The sequence below is a fragment of the Arvicanthis niloticus genome, chromosome 10 (genome assembly GCF_011762505.2).
Source record: "Arvicanthis niloticus isolate mArvNil1 chromosome 10, mArvNil1.pat.X, whole genome shotgun sequence".
Classification (NCBI taxonomy): domain Eukaryota; kingdom Metazoa; phylum Chordata; class Mammalia; order Rodentia; family Muridae; genus Arvicanthis; species Arvicanthis niloticus.
This window is the reverse complement of record NC_047667.1, coordinates 40,719,250-40,741,287: the sequence shown is the minus strand read 5'-3', so window position 1 is coordinate 40,741,287 and position 22,038 is coordinate 40,719,250.

The following is a 22,038-nucleotide window of genomic DNA, read 5'->3' as shown; positions in this document are numbered from 1 at the left end:
GGAAACAGTATCCACACATAAACACTCCTACCAAACAGTGCGGCCACAGGAGAGTGTGAGGATAGAGACAGATGAGTCAATGAGCTGAAGGCCCTACCAGAGCGGCTGCACGCTCCTGCCACATATGGATCTGCCAGTAAAATGTCTTCAGCCTTTATTTTTTAACTGAGAGAAATTGTAATATGCCAGAGAATTTTGACTCCGCCTTATCTGCATCCTCAAGTGAATGTATTCAAAAAGTTCTATTACAGCTGAAATTCAAGCATCTCAATTACACAGCGAGCATAATCATAGAGGGACAATCAACCAGTCCAAACAGGTGATCTGGGCAGAATAAAGACGTGCCGTGGGCTGTCATTCACTGCAGTGAATAAAGAATGCAGGCTGATACACATCACCTTCCATGCAGGATGGCCAGATGGATGTGCCTCTTCCACGCTGTATCTGTTGTGAGTTCAAACTGATAGTTCCTTTTCCTCAGGAACTCCCAACATGAGGCAACATTTCCAAGGCTGGTGATTGCAATAGGAGAAGAGAACAATGAATTGTATGTGCAAAGGGCTTGGTTTTTCCCAGAGGCCTTTTCACGTGCAGTTCTCATTTAATCTCTATATATACCCTTGGAAGAGAAAGAGCACTCATTTTTAAATGAAGGAAAAGATACTTGTTAGGCTAAAAAGAGCTGCTGGGCTCTGGGTCCCATTGTCATTAGTGTAATTGGACCGTGGACACTGTCCATTATGAGAATTCGTATTCCTAGAGTGACTGTCAAACTGCACTGTGTCCTTACATCATCCAGAGAGCCATGGCTCAGGACAAGAACATCCATTATGTGGCCTTAGGTCTCATGTCCATATGCTAGCTGGCAAGATTTTAAATGAACCTGTATTTAGTCTCTCTCTCTCTCTCTCTCTCTCTCTCTCTCTCTCTCTCTCTCTCTCTCAATCTTCTGTGGGATAAAGATCCTCTACCTAGCACCAGGCAGTGGTGGCACAAGCCTTTAATCCCAGCACTCCGGAGCATAGGCAGTTAAATCTCTGAGTTCGAGGCCAGCCTGGTCTACAGAACAAGTTCCAGGACAGCCAGGGCTACACAGAGAAACCCTGTCTCAAAACAAAAGGCAACAACAACAAACATATATCCTCTGATCTAGCAAGACTTATAAGATGGTGGATTCCCCAAATATAGGAAGGCTCGACTTCTGAAATAGCAGCTGTTGTCGCCACACTTGCTGTTGTGGTCACCCCTGTTTGTGGCAGCCTATCATCTTTTAGCTCTCCTCTCTATATTTGGATGACTTCTAAGTTATGAGTAATCACTAAGTTAGAAGTCAGAATGATGGTTTCCAGGCTCTCCTGCAGCTAGAGCATTCGGACCCATGAATTACTTCCTCCCAGTTAAGGACATCTGTATATTACAAGACTTCAAACGAGAAAAAAAGATTCTGCACAGACTTCTCATCTTTGCTGACGACTGGGAGGCAGAGTCTGGTTTAGAACTGGGGGATGTTTGTAGGGGTTTCATTAGGGTATTTCTGCCATAGAAATTACAGATTAGGGAAGAGGTCTTCCATTAGATCTATGCTCAGTTTGGTTTGAGGTCTTTTTCTCCTCTAGGTTTACCCTCAGGCCAGATTTCCAGTCTACTCAACAATTCTCTGATCCACCCAATACCCTTTTTAAAAACAAAACAACAACAACAACAAAAAACCCTCCCTTTCTACTTATTTAAGGATTGGCTTTCATTACCCTAACTAATATAAATGTATTTTCGATTTTGCAAATATAGACACTGATGCTTTGAGAGATTAATTTGCTACAGACCACAAAGGTAGCCAATCACAGAGCACAGATTTGAGTTTAAACTGTCATAATCCAAAGCTCATATTGTAAAAGACTCTATCATAAGTCATAAAAGTGATGAGTTGGGGTTGGGCTTTCTGGTTTTTAAGTTGGAGTAAATTCTGGAAGTATGTAGTCTAATTATAAGGTCTGAGTGATAAAGAGTCAAAGAGAGACCATAACGCAAATTGTCTGATCTGTAATTTGGTGTCTCCCATGATCCTCTTTGTCCTCATAGTACTGTCACATTTTGCTTTATATATTTTGAGACATTCTCAAGAATGTACATCATTTTTTTATTCAGTACCTTTCTTTTTAAGATTTATTTTTAGCTGTATGCATGTGTCTATACATGGGTATGTGCACATGAGTGTGGATGCCCACAGATGCCAGCGAGAGGCATGGGATCCTTTGGAGCTGGAGCTACAAGTGGTCGTGAGCAGCCTGGCATGGATACTAGGAACCTCAGGTCCTCTGAAAGAGCAGCTAGGCAGCTAATGGTCTTAACCTCCGGGCCATCTCTCCAGCCAGCCTTCCCCAACTTTCTCACATATATATATATACACATATATGTTGGGAGCCGCAGTGATTCGCCATTCCAAGATGGCGCAGACATCCTGTCCTCCCACTTGTAAACAACTGACTGCGCAGGTGCAAAAGGCAAAAGGCGCACCAAAGTCACTGCCCATCCCGGGGTGTAATATGGGGTGATGAGTGAACAGCCAATCAGAAGTGAACACGCCACTCTAGGGTATATATAGCAGTGCCTTTCCCAGGCTTGGGGTCTTTTCCGCTTTTGCTTACAAGAAGTAAAGCCTCGTCTGTAGTGATACCCGATTACTGCCTCCGTGTCCTTTTTCTCGGGCGAAGGGGACACAAAAGAGGTGCATGCAACATCTGGTGCCGAGAACCCGGGAATTTCAAGGCGCCATGGAAGACCCCCCAAGTTTTGGGGCAGGTTAAAAGACTACAGGATTCGAGGTATGCCTTTGGAAGGTATGCCTGGGGTAGAAGCCTTCGTTGCGGGTGGATATTCACCCATTGCCACGCAGCAATAGCTAGCCTCTTGTTTGTGTTGCTTTCAGCTATTAGGGCAAGTCAAGAGGTTTCAAGACTGGTCCACTCCAGGCTATCAGAACCAGAGCGTGTTAGCTGGCATCAGGCCAAAGGGTCTGGGGGTCAGGCCAAAGTGCCTGGGGATATAGAGTACTCAAAAGGAACAAGGGCTACTGCAGAGCTCTTTAAGCTTATGGAACCTCCACCGGTTGGTGGAGAAAGAGTGGAATTCAGGGGGACCCCTTGCACTCCATTAAGGAGCTTGCACCCACAGATCTTAGCAGCTCCAAGGAGAGCATAGAGGAGGAAGTAGCCGCTTGTGCAAAGGATAGCCGTTCTGGGATAAGACTAAGAAAGACCTTGAGTCACTCAGTCCCGGCGCCAGCGGCTCGCTCGGGCTCGAGGGTCCCCTGCCGTGCTTCCCGGCTCGGGCTGTGGGAACAGAGATGCTGCGACTGGGCCCGGGTCAGACCGGTTGCAGGGGCGTCTGCGCTCTGCTACCTGCAGCGGCTTGCAACAAGGCAGAGCAAGAGAGTGTGGCGAGAAAGGCAGACAGAGGAGGGAGGCAGTCTGCCCTGAGAAGCTGCCTTCCAGCGGCGGGCACACGGGGAGTGCCCCACGAGCTTAGAACAAGCAATGCCAGTGATAGAACAGATGATCTTTGAAAATGCCACAGCTGAATGCCGTACAGCCATTGTCCCTCGTAAGAACAAGAGGCTACAAGATTGGCTGAGGGCCTGCTGTGGCCCGGGGTGGGAGGCTGTTTGTGCTTATTCCACAGGTGAAAACAATTCAATTTGGGTCCCTACGCGGCTGGTGCAGATTGTGAAGAATGAAGCTAGGTTGCAAGATTACGGCCCTGAGTCTCCTGACACTGACGTTCGATTTGGCGATAAGTATACCACTAGAATTGGACTGGGGAGCTGGACCTGGTGCAGCAGCAATTGCAAATCCGGATCTTGAGCCTTGATGGAGCACGGATGGACCCTATTACCCCTGGCGATTTTACTTCTTGAATTTCTTCTGCCTTTTCTTTCTTTCTTTCTTTCTTTCTTTCTTTCTTTCTTTCTAAAAGGGGGGATAGGCCTGTTTGATGCAGCCCTATGTTGTGGATTAGTGTTCATGATGGTTGGTCTGTAAGCTCAGAGCCCAACAAAAACGTGACAAGGTCGCTATCGCCCAAGCACTAGTAGTCTTGGAGCAAGCATCTCCCCCTGAAATTTGGCTATCTAGGCCAAGAAAGTAGCTGATGACTGAGACCCTCAGTCGATGCACCCCAAGGGTTCAGCCCATTGCACTGGGTCGATGAGAGGTCTAAGTCCAGCCAGCCCTTGCCTGAATAACTGGTACCTGAATATTTAGAGGTGTTTGCTAGTGGGTACTCGACAGGGAATGTTCCACGAGTGTGGATAGATTTCCTGAAAGTATGCCTGATTGCACAAAGGTTTGATGCCAAGAAACCTCCCTTGGTGGTGCCCCAGGGTGGAGGCTCCCTTTCCCCGTCAAAAGGCATCGAGATGGGTATGGGAAGTAAACCCATTACAATATCTCATTTTGCACAGGGGATCAGGCCTCTACTTTCCCTCACTGAGTTGGTGCCGCGCTTGATAGGCAATAGGCTGTTCCATCTTAAATATATAGATAGGGGGAGATGTTGGGAGCCGCAGTGATTCGCCATTCCAAGATGGCGCAGACATCCTGTCCTCCCACTTGTAAACAACTGACTGCGCAGGTGCAAAAGGCAAAAGGCGCACCAAAGTCACTGCCCATCCCGGGGTGTAATATGGGGTGATGAGTGAACAGCCAATCAGAAGTGAACACGCCACTCTAGGGTATATATAGCAGTGCCTTTCCCAGGCTTGGGGTCTTTTCCGCTTTTGCTTACAAGAAGTAAAGCCTCGTCTGTAGTGATACCCGATTACTGCCTCCGTGTCCTTTTTCTCGGGCGAAGGGGACACAAAAGAGGTGCGCGCAACACATATACGTATACATAAGCATATATGAGTTATGATATATATGTCACCAGGTGTGGTGGCCCAAGACTTTAATTCCAGCATGCATGGAACAGAGTCAAGCAGATTTCTATGAGTTTCAGCCAGACCAACAGAGTCTACATAGTGAGTTCTTGGCTGGACAGAAATAAACAGTGAGAGCCTATCTTTAAAAAAAAAAAATAATAATAAGCCAAGCAGTGGGAGCACATGCCTTTGACCTCAGCATTCAGGAAGCAGAGGTAAGTAGATCTCTGGGCTCAAGGCCACTCTGGTCTACAGGGCAAGTTTCAGTACAGCTAAGTCTGTACAGGGAAACCCTGTCTCAAAAAAACAAAACAAATAGATAAATAAATAATTAATTAAAATATTTAGAATATTTAGAAAGAATAAAATTAAAAATAGAAGACCTACTTAAATTTAAATTTCAAATAAACAGTACAACATTTCTTTATATTAAAAAAGCAATTTAAGGAAGAAAAGGTATATTCTGGCTTATAGTTCAGGGATCATTTTATTACTGTAAGGACACACAGAAAAAGCTGGGGAAAACATGGCATTGGGAGCAGGAAGCCACCACCAGTCACACTGAAGCAGTCTCCAAAAGCAGAGGGGACAGGAAGTGGGGTCAGGCTATGAAGCCTCAAGGCTGGTCCCTCAGTGACCCATTCCCTCCAGGGATGCTTTGCCTCCTGAAGGTTCCACAGTCTTAAAAAACAGCATCACTAACTGGGGACCAAGTACATGTGAGTAAGAGGAATGGTTCACATTCCAACCACAAGTGTGTTTTTCCTTGCTAAAGCTGTCATCCCTAGTCAACCTGAGGCCAACAGTCCTGTCCCTGATTGGCCTCCTGCCTGTAGATCCAAGAACATATCATCATATCCATCAGCACCAGCCTCATTTGCACACCCCTGAGTTTCCTGCCTACCTCCAGAATAATATATCGCTTGCATTTGTCAACAGTGAACTTATACAGATGGACTTATAGATGAACACTTTAAATCGCTGCCACATTTTGTCAAGGTGTTCAATGTAGCCATGGTGAAAGCCTTCTCCTGTGGGCTAGTCTGCCATGTTCTCAAAAGTGCTTTAGTTATGATAAGTCCCTCGTTCTCCAGATGAGCAACGTATTACGTCACTCAGTGAAAATGCTAAAGTGCAGAGGGGTTATTGCTTACAAATTAGTCAGAAGACAGAGGAATGTCCAGGATGGCCTATCCAGGATGTCCTCATGAGTATCCTTGCTGTCCATCTCATCAAAGGAAGTTTTCAGTGGTAGTCATGGCCCGGGGCCCACACATATCAGGCAAGTACTTTACCACTGGACTACAACTCCAATCCCAAAAGGATTTTTCTGCAGCAATTTTCTTCAAAAAGAGTCAGTTGGGCTGGCCAAATAATTCAGGAGATGAAAGTTCTTGCTTACAACCCAAGTTCCATCTCAGAACCTATGGTAAAAGTAAAGAACTCATTCCTGAAGTCCCTCTGTGGTCTCTACGCCCACCCCCCCCCCCACACACACACACGCATGTCATGGTCATCTTCAACAATACCGCAAGTTCCAGGCTAGCCTAGGCTACTAGAAGTCATGTCTTAATTTCTTTTTAATTTTGATGAGGTAAACATGCCCCAGAGTTGACTGAAGTCAAGTCTTAAAGCCCACCTCTGTGTCCTCTGAGGATACCTGCTGTATTGCATTTTCATAAAGCCGAGCCTGTGTGTAAAAAACGAAAAGTGAGGTGGGGAAGCTGAAATAGAAAGCTATCGAGTCAAAGAGTTGAAACACGAGTATTTTAGGAAACGACATTAGTCAAAAATCTAAGAAATGAAAGACACCGAGTCACAGGATGAGAAAATGATGTGGTTTCGTGTTGGAATGTTCCAGAGAAAGGCCCCTTTCAGGACAGTGCTATATAAAGCTCCCAGAGGAGAAGACTGCTTTGTTCTCATTTTAGAAATGGAAAATCCCCTGCACCCAAAATTCCAAAGTCTTCTATACATGTTTTCTAACAGCCCCACCCCCACCCTGTAATGCCACTTCCAGGCAAAGCCTAACCAGGTCTAGGTTGGGGTGATCCTTCACAGCCTTCACTGTGATCCAATGAAGCATGTCTTCCTTTTTCTCTTTATTATTTACTTGTGGTTAGCTATTGTTATCATTCCTGTGTCAGTCAGGGCCCCTGTAGATTTGATGATGTTCTCATAGCAGAGTGTTTAATAAAGAGATTTTGGGTGTGAACACTGGGAGGCCAGAGGCTTGCTCTTGGCCATCTGCTCTTCAGGGGATTGCTCTTCAGGGGCCATCTGTCTGGTTTTTGTGGATTCTGGGGACTGAGTTCAGGTCCTTGATAGAGCAAGAAAAGCATCTCACCAGGTGTGCCATCTCCCTGGCCTCATGGTTGGTTCATTTCTGGTTGATTATTCTCTGAGTTAATGCTAACAAGTTGCCCAACATAAACATTAAAAAGACATCACAATCTTTGAAACTCTGTTTTGTCAGACCTCAATTTTTAAAAAATATTCTAGAGGCCTTGAAAACTGATCCAGGCCTGGGCTTCCTACCCCCTCTAGCATGCTCTACTACTAAAAACACTTTGTCTGGCCTTAGAGGATTCGTCCCTCCCAAACGGCTCCTACAGTGATGTGAAGCAAGCCTTCTGCTCATAGGACATGTTTCTAATTCAGAGGAGAAGGGAACGATGCCTCTCACGACAGCCTTGGGCTCAGAAGTTATTGGACCTATGAGATCTTTGGCTCTCACCCACCCAGGTCTTCACTCTGAAATCCTTCTTCCAGGACACCCCACTGTTCACTGAATGGCAAGGCAAAAAATTGTGACCACCTCAGTTTTGAAACTAAATAAATAAGTTATGGAAAAACAGGATTTAGAGGTAAACTCTAATGCCAAGTAAACCATGAGGTACCCGAGAGATGGTTCATCTGTTAAGGGCACTGGTTGCTCTTCCAGAGGACACCAGTTCAATCCCTAGTTTACAACCATCCATAACTCCAATCCCACAGAATCCAACGCCCTCTTCTGGCCTCTGTGGACCCTACATGCATGTGGTGCACAAACATACAGGCAGGCAAAACACCTATATTAGGAAAAAAAAAAAAAAAAGACGAAAAACAAACAGAGCAAACCATGAGTCTTGGAAAACACTTGGAAATTTCACAAAGAAATAGAAATCAAGTATAGCGTTACTACTTAGATATGCTTCTAGACAAAATATGTTGTCAACAAAATGGAATCTTGTTCTACAAGAGTTAGAAATCATCTTCACTTCCCTCCTCTATAGATGACAAACATTTGTGTACCTTGTTACTTCTTCCTCCTTAAGTAGCCTGAGGACCAGCCTGAACGTACATTCTTCTGCCTCTACCTCCCTAGAGTTGACATTGCAGGCATGAACCATCATACCTCGCTGTATGTGCTGCTGAGAATCAAACCCAGGGCCTCTTGCATACTACACAAATACCATATCCCCAGACCCCATTACTTACTGGTAGCATTTTAGTGATTATACACTGTGTGCTATAAATGCATGGTGGTTTATTTCAACAGTCCTCTACTGGGGACATTTGTATCGTGATAATTATCCTTATAAGAAAGTTATTCTTAGCTGGGTGTGGTGGCACACGCCTTAATCCCAGTGCTAGGGAGGCAGGGGCAGGTGGATCTCTGTGAGTTTGAGGCCAGCCTGGTCTACAAAGAAAGTTCCAGGACAGCCAGAACTGTTACACAGAGAAACCCTGTCTTGAAAAAACTGAAAAAGAAAAAAAGAAAGTTATTCTTGCAGTCAGCCATAATTATCACATCCTCAGCACAAATTTCCAGAAGTGAAAATTAGTAAAGTTGTGCACTTTGTAATGATTTGAGGTCCATATTAAAAAAAAAAAAAGTCTATCAACACCACCAGTTCCATACAACAGTACCTACCCAAAACCTACCTCAAGGAATAAAAAAAACCTATTTACTATTTGACTTGAACTATCGTGTATGATGATACATTAGTAATTAACATCGGTGCAGAAACAGTTTTGATTTATTAAAAGGACTTGCCACATGGCTACGTTAAACAATGATATCTCTCAACACATTCAAGGCATCATTCAGTTTAAAATATGATCTTTGTCTGGCCTGATGGAACATGCTTTTAATCCTAACACTTGGACACAGAGGCAGGTGAATCTCTGTGAATGTGGGGCCAGCCTACTCTACATATTTAAAACTAAACATTTAAAAATTAATATGGGGGACCTAAGAGATGGCCCAGTTGTTAAGAGCACTTATGTTCTTGCAAAGGCCATTGATTCGGTCCCCAGCACCCACATGGTAGTTTTCAAACATCTGTAATTCCAATTCCACAGGTCCTGACACCTTCTTCTGACCTCCACAGGCACTAGGCACACACACACACACACATGGGTCATACACATACATGCAGGCAAAATGCTCAAACACACAAAATAAAATAAATAGGATTTTTAAAAAGATTTTAATAAAGTAAATAAATTAAGTATAATGGGGTGGGGGTAGCTAGGGAGATTTCTCTGTCAGTAAATGGCTTGCCATTAAGAAAGAGGACCTGAATAAATCTGGATTCCCAGCAGTCACATAAAAAGCTAAGCAAGTGGCACTCACTTAGAATCCCAGCACTGAAGAGGCAATAAAAAGAGGATCCCTGGGGTTGGTGGTCAGCCCACGTAGATGAATCTACAAGGCCCTGCCTCAAAAACTAAGACAGAGGGGCTGGAGACTTGGTTCAGCTGTTAAGAGCACAAGCAGCAGCTCTTTCAGAGAACCTGGGTTCGATTCCCAGGACCTACACAGAAGCTCACAACCTCCTGTGACTCCAGTTCCAGGGGATCTGACATCCTCTTCTGGCCTCCTTGGGCACGGGGCATCTGCATGGTACAGAGATACACAAATAGGCAAAACACTCAGGCACATAAAAATAATAAACAAATAAAGATAAGGTGGAGAACGACAGAAGAAAAGATCCAGCTTTGACCTCTCACCCCCCACATTCATGCATGTACCACACATGTATATACATACACACATACATACATAAACACACATAAAAAATGAATAAGAAAAAAATGTGATTTTTAAGTTTCTGTGGAAATCTTCCACAGCATAACTAACATAGAACCAGTGTAGAAAATAAGGTTTCTCTGTGTTTGACTTTCTTTTCATAGAGAATGCCAGCTCTCGAAGGACTCTCCTCCTGCCCTCTCTTGAGGGCTTTGCCAGCACAGCACCGTTCTCCTGAACTTAATCCATCTCCTATTTCATATTCCATTTCCCATCATGCTCTGGGTAAACACGGCAGCACTGACATGAAGACTGCAGCCCACACTCAGCCATCCCTCACTGAACTCCTCTTATACTTATTGTCTGTACCACACAATTAGCACTTTATTATATACTGTCTTGTTCTCTAATTGTCTGTACCACACAATTTAGCACTCTTATTACATTCTGTCAGATTCTGTAACTGTGCCGGGTATTTTTGTCCCATCTCTCTGCCTAGATTACAAGCACAGGGTGGCAGGGTCCCCGTCTGGTCCTGCTTTACCATCTCTCACAGCACAGTTGCTGGGCCAAGCACAGACCAGCACAGTTGTGGCCACCAACACGTCCTGGTTGGTGGGAAATGAGTAGGCTGGAAGATGACTTAATTGACTTTCTGGTTGTCTTTAAACAGGCTTACATTGTCTAGACTTTGAGTGGGAAGCAGACATAAGGTACCAGGTAACAGAGGGGTGCCATTGTCATCCCTTCCTGTCCCTTTGTCCCATCTGCCCTGAGGTTTACTCATCATTTAGTTTCTGGTTTTCTATGTATAGAAAACAGGAAAGCCAAAATGTATGACAACACATATGTCCCATCCAATGATTCTACAATATAGCATTCTCCAGCTGGGGAGGTCCTGCCATGAACTGGAAATCGATTATTCTTGGAAATTGATGAGACTTCAAAGCTACTTGCATGGTCTTCATCTAACTGCTTGATCTTTCTCCTGTCCCTCTGAAGCTAGATGTGGACTCTGCATCTCTGACCTGATTCCAGTGTCCGTGGTTATGTGTGATGTGGCTGAGTGTCTGCAGACTGCTGGAATAGTCTTACTTTTCTCAGTTTCTGCCACAGTCATGCCTTGAAGTAAATATGAAGCCTTCTATAAAAATAATCAGAGCCGGGTGGTGGTGGCACACGCCTTTAATCCCAGCACTTGGGAGGCAGAGGCAGGTGGATTTCTGAGCTCAAGGCCAGCCTGGTCTACAGAGTGAGTTCCAGGACAGCCAGGACTATACAGAGAAACCCTGTCTCGAAAAACCAAAAAAAAAAAAAAAAAAAAAAATCAGAATAATGGATACCTCTGTCTGCCTCACATACTCTTTGAACAGTGTCTGCCTTGGCTGTGGTTCACAAGTTTGTCCCTCAGTGAGTATGGAGAATGAAGTCAGACAGAGTTCTGCAATTAATTTCTCTTCCCAGCTGAGGTAGTTTCTATTTAATGGTCTGCCAGAGGACATCAGAGTTACTTCTAAAGTATTAAGAGAAGGAGCACCCCACCTCCAGAGCTCACAAATCCCTGCCATAGTCTGGGACTCTCACCTCTGCTGTAAACACTTGGGTGACTTGAGTCTCAGGATTGCCATGTCTCTCTGACTTGGGGATGATATAAAAAGGTTGAGTGCTGAGTGCCACCTGCCTTTCCCTCTTGATCAATATGTTTTGCCACACTGCATCCTTTCATGCTTTTGTTCTTGTTTTGTTTGTTTTTTTTTACAACTGGTAGGTACACAATAAAACCTACTAAGGAGGACAGTTGTGCAATGTGTGACTCTCCAGGGACTGGAGAGGGAAGCCTGTCCAGGAAGTGCTTTCATGGAGGGGCTTTCCCATCCCTGAGGCTCCAAGTGGGCTTCTTAGGCTCCTTAGTAAGATGGCAGACTGGCTTAAGAACGTGAACTGCAGGGTTTCCCTTCCATGAAACTACCTGCTGCCTTTGCTATCCATGCCAGTTGTCTGGATTCATTTGTTCTTTCAGAAGTGTTTATGTAGGTCAGACACATCACAGGCAGGGTTTTGCATGCTGGAGATAGGAAAATAAACCCCACTCAGCCAGACTCAGATTCCAGGAAAGTACACCTAATCAAGGCAGACCTGCCAATAGACAGTTTGCACACAGAAGATCTCTATGAGAATTCAGGCCCCACCAGGCAGGCCCCACTTTTAGGCCTGGGGAGGCAGAGACGAGCAGATCTCTGAGTTCGAGGTCAGCCTGGTCTACAGCTTAAATTCCAGGACTTCCAGGAACACACAGAGAAACCATGACGTGGAGAGGGTGCGGGAGAGAGAACACAAGCTGACATCTCTAAAATCTGGCACAAAATGAGCAACAGAAAGGTTCATTTTCTTAACCTAGACTTAACTCTCTTCTACTCTGTCCAATTAATATACAGATTCTTCTCGCTCAAAATCAGTGTCCAGTTTTTTCTTCCAGTAGCTGCCATGTTGTAGAGAGGGGAGGAGGGAGGGAGAGAGAGAGGGAGGGAGGGAGGAAAGGAGAGGGAGGGAGGGAAGGAGGGAGGGAAAGAGAATGAGAATTCAGGGATCCAGCTTGAGCTGGCTGTCCCTCCCACTGAGTCTGCTTCATTGGATAAGGGAAGAGTTGGCCTGATTGTAGGTGCCCTTTGACCCAAAGAGAAGGAGATTTCTTGAAAGCTAATTTATGGTGGTCTCAGGGTGAAGAAGAAATCACAAAACAGGACATCCTTGTTGATGAGGTTTTTGCCTCAGTTTCCTGACCGAGCGCCATAGACTCACTCTTGGACTCATCGGGTAACCTGCAGAAGAGAAATCATAAACAGTAACTGGGGCTTCGGAATGCAAGTGGAAAACTGAGGAGGAGGAGGAGGAGGAGGAGGAGGAGGAGGAGGAGGAGGAGGAGGAGGAGGAGGAGGAGGAGGAGAGAAAGAGAGAAAGAGAGAAAGAGAGAAAGAGAGAAAGAGAGAAAGAGAGGAAGAAAGAGAAAAAGAAAGAGAAAAAGAAAGAGAGAAAGAGAGAAAGAGCAAAATCGCGAAAGAGCGAGCCGGGCGGTGGTGGCGCACGCCTTTAATCCCAGCACTTGGGAGGCAGAGGCAGGCGGATTTCTGAGTTCGAGGCCAGCCTGGTCTACAGAGTGTGTTCCAGGACAACCCTGGCTATACAGAGAAACCCTGGAGAAACCCTGGAAGGAAGGAAGGAAGGAAGGAAGGAAGGAAGGAAGGAAGGAAGGAAGGAAGGAAGAAGAGAGAAAGAAAGAAAGAAAACTGGCAGGTCCCTTCTCCTGAAGGTTTAAAGTAGGTGAGTCTGATGGTCCTGAGAGCACCCTGGGCCGAGTGGCTAAAAGAAGACACTGCCCCCTAGTTAAAGAAGACACTGCCCCCTAGTGGTAGGGAACATCAACCAAGAGCCCAGAGTTGAAGAAGTGAAAAAAGGGACAGCAGGATACTTAGATGTAAACCTAAGGAGAACTGAGAGCTCCTTGCAAGAGAGAAGTTCTCCCCCAGGCTGGTCTAGGCCAAAACAGTGTACTGCACGGGAATCATCCAGACCGCACAGAGAAAACCCAAGACACCCTGGAAATAATGAGATTGAAGTCTGGTATCAAAAAAACTAGAGGCCCAAGATAAACATCAAAAAATGAGGAGAGAGACTTCAGGGAGGCGTCTCCTTCCTGGAGAAATAGAGGAACTCAAGTAGAGGCTGGAGACTGGCTGACCAGGCTGACGTCAGGTAAGCAGATGGCAAAGATCAGAACTAAATTCTGAAAAAATAGATATCCTTGAGCTGAGCAAAAAAAAAAAAAAAATTCTACCTACATACACAAGAAACACTTCTTAAAAGCATACATTCTGCCTGCCTCTGCCCCTTTCCCAGAGAAATAGTGTTAAAATCAGGCCTGCTTCTCACAGAGGCCCCCACAGGTGATGGTGATTAGCACAGCGTTCCCCACAGCTGTTCGAATCCCCTGGAATGCATCAAACCTCTCCGTCATCATTATTAAAGGATAGGATACAGTGATATCAAGGACCTCAGATCAACACCCATCTGTTTGCTAATATGGGATCCTTTGAACATTACTCCTGCCCCTCCCCAGACATACCAATGCATATGGAGTTGTATCCCTGCATGTGACATTTTCTCTTTAGCACAGATGGGATGCCTACATAAATACTGCTCTGTGTTTGGCTTTTCCCTGACTTCCTGGTCCACCTGTAAATACAGCAACATCGAGTTATACAATGCAGGCTATAGCAAGATGTCTAGCCTGAGAGGAACACAGGAGGAAGACTCTCGAATATTCTGGGAGCTTGCCACAGGCCCAGATGAACCTGGTCAAAAGGGGCACTGCCAACAGTTCTAAGACCTGGGATCTGAGTATGCCCACTGGTTACAGGGTGGCAGTGTCCTGAAGGCTTTTGCAAGAAGGTGGAGATGGGAGGTGGGGGGAACCAACTAAATTCCTTGAAGGCCTGGGAGAGGCCTGCAATCTCTGATCCTGCATAGTTAGCTGTTTGTGTGTGTGTGTGTGTGTGTGTGTGTGTGTGTGTGTATGCTACTTGGAGGTTAGAGGACAGCCAGGGGAAGTTGGTTCTTTCCTTCCACGCTGTGGGTCCTGAGAATTGGTCATCAGGCTGGTGGCAGGCTATTTACCCTCGGAGTCATCCAAGATCATCAGTTATCTTCTGCTTCTCAAGAAGTCAGTACCGATGGTTGTGTGTCTGGAATGCTTTGTTTTGAGACAGGATCCCAGGTCTGTAATCTCAGCACTCGGGAGGCAAAGGCAGGCAGATCTCTGAACTGAAGAACACCCTGGTCTACAGACCAAGTTCCAGGACAGCCAGGGCTACACAGAGAAACCTGTTCAGCAGGAGTGTGTGTGTGTGTGTGTGTGTGTGTGTGTGTGTGTGTGTGTGTGTGTGAAATGGGGGTGGGTACTTAGAAGAACAGACACACACAGACAGGAAGAGACAGGATCTCATGTAGTCCAGCCTTACTTGGACCATGATGTCTGTGAACTCCTGATCTTCCTGCCTACAGCTCACAAGCACTGGGGCTACCGGTGTGTGTCACCACACCTGATGCAACTTCCATCAGCTGCATTTTTATTTGGGGTGTCCTGGAGGTCCTGCTCATGGCTTTATACACACTAGGATGCCATTTTACAGCTGAGCTACACCTTCAGCTCTTATGTTCAAAACCCAGAGAGCCAGTGCCTGGGAGGAAATGTGTTATGCTATTTATGCATATGGGTGTTTTGCCTGCATGAATGCCTATGCACCAGGTACGTGTCTGGTTCCCGCAGTGGACAGAAGAGGATACAGAATCCCTCAGGAGCTGGAGTTACAAATCATTGTAAAAACATTGTAAACTGCCCTACGAGTGCTGGGAATTGAACCTGGGGCCTCTGGAAGAGCCAGAGTTTTAACCACTGAGCAATCTATCCAGTCTTAATATTTTCATTGATTGCTAAGTTCCAAGAAACTTGCAGTTCAGAAAGACGGGGGGGGGGGGGGGGGGGGGGGAAGAGAAGCAATTTCTGCTAGTAGACTGCCATCTAGTGGTAGGCTTCTGCCATACAGTGTTGGTAATAGCCCATGTGCCTTAGGATGCTTTTCCCAGCTGTGGCAAGTAAACTATAATTCATTGACACAATAGCTAGGACATGCCGAGCATTCTTCAAAAGAGACTTTTGCCTCTGTGTTTACTTGAATATTATGAAAGAAACCCTGCCAGTCACAATTAATATTAAACTTCTCTTCTGCTAACAACCAATTGTATGTTCATAGTCTCCCATGCTGACGGTCAAATGGCCTACATTTTCAAGTTTTCCCAACTACTAGATTATCGCAAAGCAATCTTTGTGACCAGTTGTCACAGATGTTGAAAGGTGTGACTATCACAGGCCAACAGTGAAGCAATGTTCTCCAGATTTAATCCACACTAGGATTCTCCCATTTGTTCTGAAATAGCAAGACAGTCCTCAGAGTCCTCCAAAGCTGTAAATTTTCCCACTTGGCCACCTGCTGTAGCGTTAACAGCTGCTACAGGGAGTCAACCTTCTCCCACTAAGCTGGCTGTTGTTCTGGGAGCACATGACTGCCGCGTGATCTGTTAGTCATGTCTATTCTGCATTCTGTACCAACCCTTACCAATTCAACCATGTGTGGAGGGTAGGACTCATGTGTCCCACAGAACAGAAAAGATCAAACACACTGAGCTGTGATCAGAGGAGAAGGTATTGGCCATTAGGGGATGGAGGCAGCCCCTGAAGGGGAAGGGTCTGAAATAAGAGCCCTCTTACATCAGAAGGACAAGAACTCAGTGGGGTGGAAAATATCCTGGGTACATGGAAAACCCCAATCTTGGCAAGAATTTGGGATCTCTGGAAAATTAAAGAAAGATTAGCACACTATAAGCTAGTTCTACTTAATAAAGACAGCACAGCATTTACAGGGCAGGAGCAAGGGGGTTGGAGAGATGGCTCATCCATTCGGAGCACGTGTTGCTCTTAAAGAGGACTGGGGTTTGGTGGCTCACAATCAGATGTCACTCCAGTTCCAAGAGCTCTGTGGATCAGTGAGATGGCTCAGTATGATGATCAGAGTGCTATCCCCAGATCCTTACAAGTTATCCTCTGACCTCTGACCTCTGACCTCTGACCTCTGACCTCCGTACTCACACTCATAATGCAAACACATACACACACACTAATAATGATGATGACAATGATAAAGTTTATTTAGTAATGAAAAAAAAAAGAATACCAGGTGTAGTTGTGCACTCCTTTAATTCCAGTACTCAGGAAGCAGAAGCAGGTGGATCTCTGGGAGTTCCAGGTCAACCTGGTTCACATAGTGAGTCCCAGGACAGCCAGTGCTACATAATTGAGAGACCCAGTCTAAACTAAAGATGATTCTGGAGCAATGTGAGGAAAAAAATCAGCAGGGCAGAGCACAGTAATGCTTATCTTTAATCCCAGTGCTAGGGGGTATAGGCATAGTCTGTGAGTTTGGGGCTAACCTGGTCTATACTTGTAGAGTAGTGAGTTAGGGCCACACAGTAAGACTCTGTCTCAAAACAAGCAAACAAACAAACAGATTTATTTTGAACTTGGTGTGGTAGCATACTCCTTTAATACCAGCACTCAGGAGCAGAAGCAGGCAGGCAGGCAGATCTCTATGAGTTCAAGGCCAGCCTGGTCTGAAAAAAAAAAAATGAGTTTCAGGAAAGAAACCCTGTCTTAAAAGAAGGTGGAGGAGGAAGAGGAGAAGGAAGAAGAGGAAGAGGAAAAAATGATACCACAAAATTCTATGATGTTTAAAATCAACAACCACAGTAGCCATAGTAACCAAAATAGAAACAACACAAATCCATCAGCTAATAAATAGATAAATATAATGGGGTCAATCCATAAGATAGAATATTAGTCAACCATAAAAAAAAAAAAAAAAAAAAAAAAACTGATGTATAGGCTAGAGAGATGACTCATCCCAGCAATCACATGGTGGCTCACAACCATCTGTAATGGAATCTGATGCCCTCTTCTGGTGTGTCTGAAGAGAACAATAGCGTACTTATATACATAAATAAATAAATTATTTTTTAAAAAAAGAAATATAAAAAAATAAAATAAAAAGATTCCCAAAATAACACTTCCCCCTGACTCCCCACCTCAGGCCTGATTGGAGTCACTGTTTAAAAAAATGATGTATAACAAACTATACGAATAGATCTTGGAAATACTGTGGGGATCTAACCCAGGCTAACATGTTTAGTTAGTGTACTGGTAGGGTTTTTATCAACTTGATACAAGCTAGAGTTATCTGGGAAGGAAAAGAAACATTATTTGAGAAAATGCCTCCATTGGATTGCTGCTGGTAGCAAGTTTGCAGGGCTTTTTTTTTTGTTTTTTTTTTTTTTTTTTTTTTTTTTTTTTTTTTTTTTTTTTTTTTTCCATTAATAGCAGGCTGAGCAAGCTAGTGAGAAGCGTTCCCCATGGCTTCTGTTTCCGTTCCTGTCAGGGTCCAGCCTCCATACAGGATCGGCGTTCTCAACTGGAAGCAGGGAAATCCACAAGGTGCATAATAAACAGACACAAACTACTTTCTGGGTACAAACTGGCAGGCAATTTTTCAAGGCTGAAAGTTTCTCTCTCTCTCTCTCTCTCTCTCTCTCTCTCTCTCTCTCTCTCTCTCCATACATACCATGTGCACTCTCCTTTCACTCACACACACACTCCATACACACCCCACTTTCTCTCTTCACTCACTCTTCACACTCTCTCTCACTCTGTCTCGCACACACTCTTCTCCTTACACTCTCTCACACAATCTCTTTACTCACTCTACCTCTACACACACCTCTCACACACTTCATGTGCACCTCACTTGCTCTGCATTTGCTTTGCACATGCTCTCTCATCTTTTTCTTGCCCCAGTCTTTTACTGATACTCCAAAACCAGGTTAAAAAAAAAAAAAGATAGACATTGTATAATCATTACCAAATCAAATTCAAAAGGATAACCACATCCTACAAAGAATCAAGAATTACAGTTGTTCCCCAAGGTTTCAAGCTTCCCCTATTCCCAGGCCTGTGGCCAAAATAATAAGAATTGCAAACTTATCATTATTTAAACTTTAACCTTTGATGGACTATACTTCAGAGCTCAGAGCTCTGAGGTCAGCTACATGTATTTTCCAGTGAAGCTCTAATGATAAATGACATGGGCAAAGCTGCCAGGCAGTGGCCAGAAAGAATCAAGTTAACCCTCAGCAGTTCCGCTAGCTTTCTACTTCTGTACATTGCACACAATAACTCTCCCAAGAGTCCCAGTGTTTTGACTTAGTTTTACTAGTATATGATTTTATGCATTTTATACTTGCTTAACCAGAAACCACTCTTAAATGCTGTGCAAAACTTATTTCATAACTTCAGTAGTTTTTTTTTTTTTTTTTTTTTTCCTTTTTGGGGTCCCGATGTTGGCTCTATTTCATTTTCTAATAATTTCTTCAAACTTTCTTTGCAAGTCAAGCATTAATCTGGAACTACCATTGTGCAGTTATTGCATTGTTTCCAAGATGAGAACACACAGCATGAGAACACACAGTCCTGGGCCATTAGGACTGTGCTGCGCTGTACCCTGTGCCTCAATTTTTAATTGTTTAAGAATCATTACACCAAAGAACATCTAGTTTCACAGAATTCACCAAAGCAGAAGAAGAAAGAAGTAGGTAAGTCAGGTATAATAGAATAATTATGCACACCAAGGCCAACTGAAAAACAGTCACACACAAATGAAATCTATACAGCGTTGTCCAGGGCTAAGGTTAGGAGAAACGGGAACAACTATTTTTTTACAAAGAGCTGCCATGGGCCTCTGAGATGTCTCCATCCCAGCCTACTGCAGGCAGTTCCTTATTTCAGATGGCAGGTCCCCTGGAGGGATGTGTCTCCTGCTTCTCAGGGTCTCAGATGACATCCTCTTTTACAAGGAGCTGCCTCGGGCTTCTGAGATGTCTCCATCCCAGCCTGCTGCTGGCAGTCCCTGTCATGGTATGCTGTCCCCAGCAAGTTGCTGCCTCCAGGTGCCTGTCTTGAGTTTCTACTTTGGCTTCCCTCAATGGTGACCTGAGATATATAAGCCAAAGCAAGCCTTTCTTCCCCAAGTTGCTTTTGGTCATGGTATTTTATCACAGCAATGGAACTCCTTCCTAAGGCAGCACATAGCTGGGCAAGCTTTTAGTCCCAGCACTAGGAGGTGTAGTCAGATATGGGGGAAGGAGGTAACTCTGCACACCCATGCTGAGGCATCCCTTCCCCCTGAGGGACCAGCCACACCACAGTATAGTATAGAATAGAGTTTATTCAAGGCATGGGGAGGGGAGTTAAGAGGCAGAGAGAGGCAGGAGGAGGGAGAGAGGGAGAAGAGGGAGAGGGAGAGGGGGCGGGGGAGGGAGAGAGAGAGAGAGAGAGAGAGAGAGAGAGAGAGAGAGAGAGACCAGCCATAAGCACATGAGAAATAGAGAAAGAGGCCAGCCATGAGCATGTGGAGAGAGGGGAAAGGAAGGTGGAAGGAGGAAGGGGACAGAGGGATCAAGAGATCAAGAGACAGCAAGAGAGCAAGAAAGAGAGGAGGGGGCAAGCAGCCCCTTTTATAGTTGGCCAGGCCTACCTGGCTGTTGCCAGGTAACTGTGGGGGGTTAGACAGAATGCTAACACATTGTACATCCTCTATGGCATTTGGGGTATGTGTTATCTCCTTTCAGATAACACTAGTTTGTGGGTCAAGTTAACATAAAACTAGTGAGAACACAGCCTTATACATTAAGAGCCCCTCGTACCCCCCTTTTTTTCTTTCTTTCTTTTTTTTTTTTTTTTTTTTTTTTTTTTTTTTTTTTTTTTTTTTTTTTTTTTTTTTTTTTTTTTTTTATAGTTGTGTAGCTCTGTTTTTGGTGTCTATTCCCATTCCCAGCATTCACATGGTAACTTACAACTGTCTGTAACTCCAGTGCCAGGGCACCTAATGCTCTCTTCTGGCCTCTGTGGGCACTGCATGCATGTGGTGTACAGCAATAACCACACCCCACAAAATAAAATGTTTAAACTTTTAAAATTAAACCATACAGAGAGAAGGGGGGAGAAAGGGAGAGGGACACACACAGACACACACACACACACACACACACACATGTTGGGAGCCGACTTTAGCAGAAAGCGGCTAGATCAACTTTGCAGCCATCTGGAACCATATACCCTGACGAAAGATTTGGTTTTCAATAGCCTACAACAGCTGAAGCACACTCTGATATCCCACACAGCTTGTTTTGCTGTTTACTGCCCCCAGCTGCAAGGTGCACTTGGTGGCCACGCCTGCAAGGCATGCAGTTCACGTGCTGTCCACGTGCTATCTACACCATACATGCTTATAAGGCGCATGTGCTATCCACGCCTGCAAGGCATTGCGGTGCACGTGCTGTCCACGCTATAGACGCCTGTAAGGCTTACATCATATCAACACCTGCAAGGCACGTGGCAAAAGCCTATAAATAGCTCAGAATTCCCTTCAATAAACGAGACTTGATCAGAATCTCTGTCTTGTCTCCATTCTTCGCGTCTCTTCCCCTTTATCCCCACTCTCTCTCTCGCTAGACCCTGACCCTCGGACTGGAACGGGCAGTACGGGCTGCAACACACACACACACAAAGAAGCACAATGGAGTCAAAGGCACTTTGCAAGCTGGCAAGAAAACATATTTTCCCTAAATAAATTAACAAGCATCAGCCATGGCCTTTCATGAGAAATTGAGATTGATTTGCATCACCACACGACAGCTGTTTATAGGTTTTTGTTTCTGAGCAAAGAGACTTGTAGAAAGACTTGAAGAGTCAGGCATGGGTGGGGAAATGTAGCTCCAACAGCCAGTGTGCATGACCTAGCATGCATGAAGCCCTGATTTGATCCCACACCTGGAATCCCAGTATTAGGGAGATGGAGACAGAGGGATAAAGCTGTCCTAGACAGAGTTCAAGGTCAAATTTGTCTTTCGGAGACTCTAAAAAAGACTTCATGTTCCCCAAAGTAGAGATGTAGAGGTGTTTTGGTTAAAAATACTTGTTTCAGCTACTCAGACCTTCCAGCTGCCAAGCTGGGCTGAGGTGACTGTCCCACTCGAGACACCGTGGTGGCATACTGGCCACAGGTTGGACTCAGCTACATCCGGTTCTCCCAGATCTCTGCAAAAGCCGTGAGGGATGCTCTGAAGACCGAGTTCAACTCGAACGCTGGGAAGACTTCGGGCAGCAGCATAAAATCTATGAACGTGAAGACAGGAGGAGCTGCACCTGCCTGAAGAACGCTGAGTCTTCAAGGTGAAGCGTGTGGGCACCTGTTCTGGCAGATGGAAATCAACCTCACCTCCTGCGGGCACATTACCCATCTTGTGGATAAGTTGACTATGCCAATAAATTAACATGGTTCACTCTTCAAATATACATACATACATACACACACATACACACACACACGCGCGCGCGCTTTGTTTGTGTCTGAGTGTATGCAGAGGTATTGGATCCCCTAGAACTGAA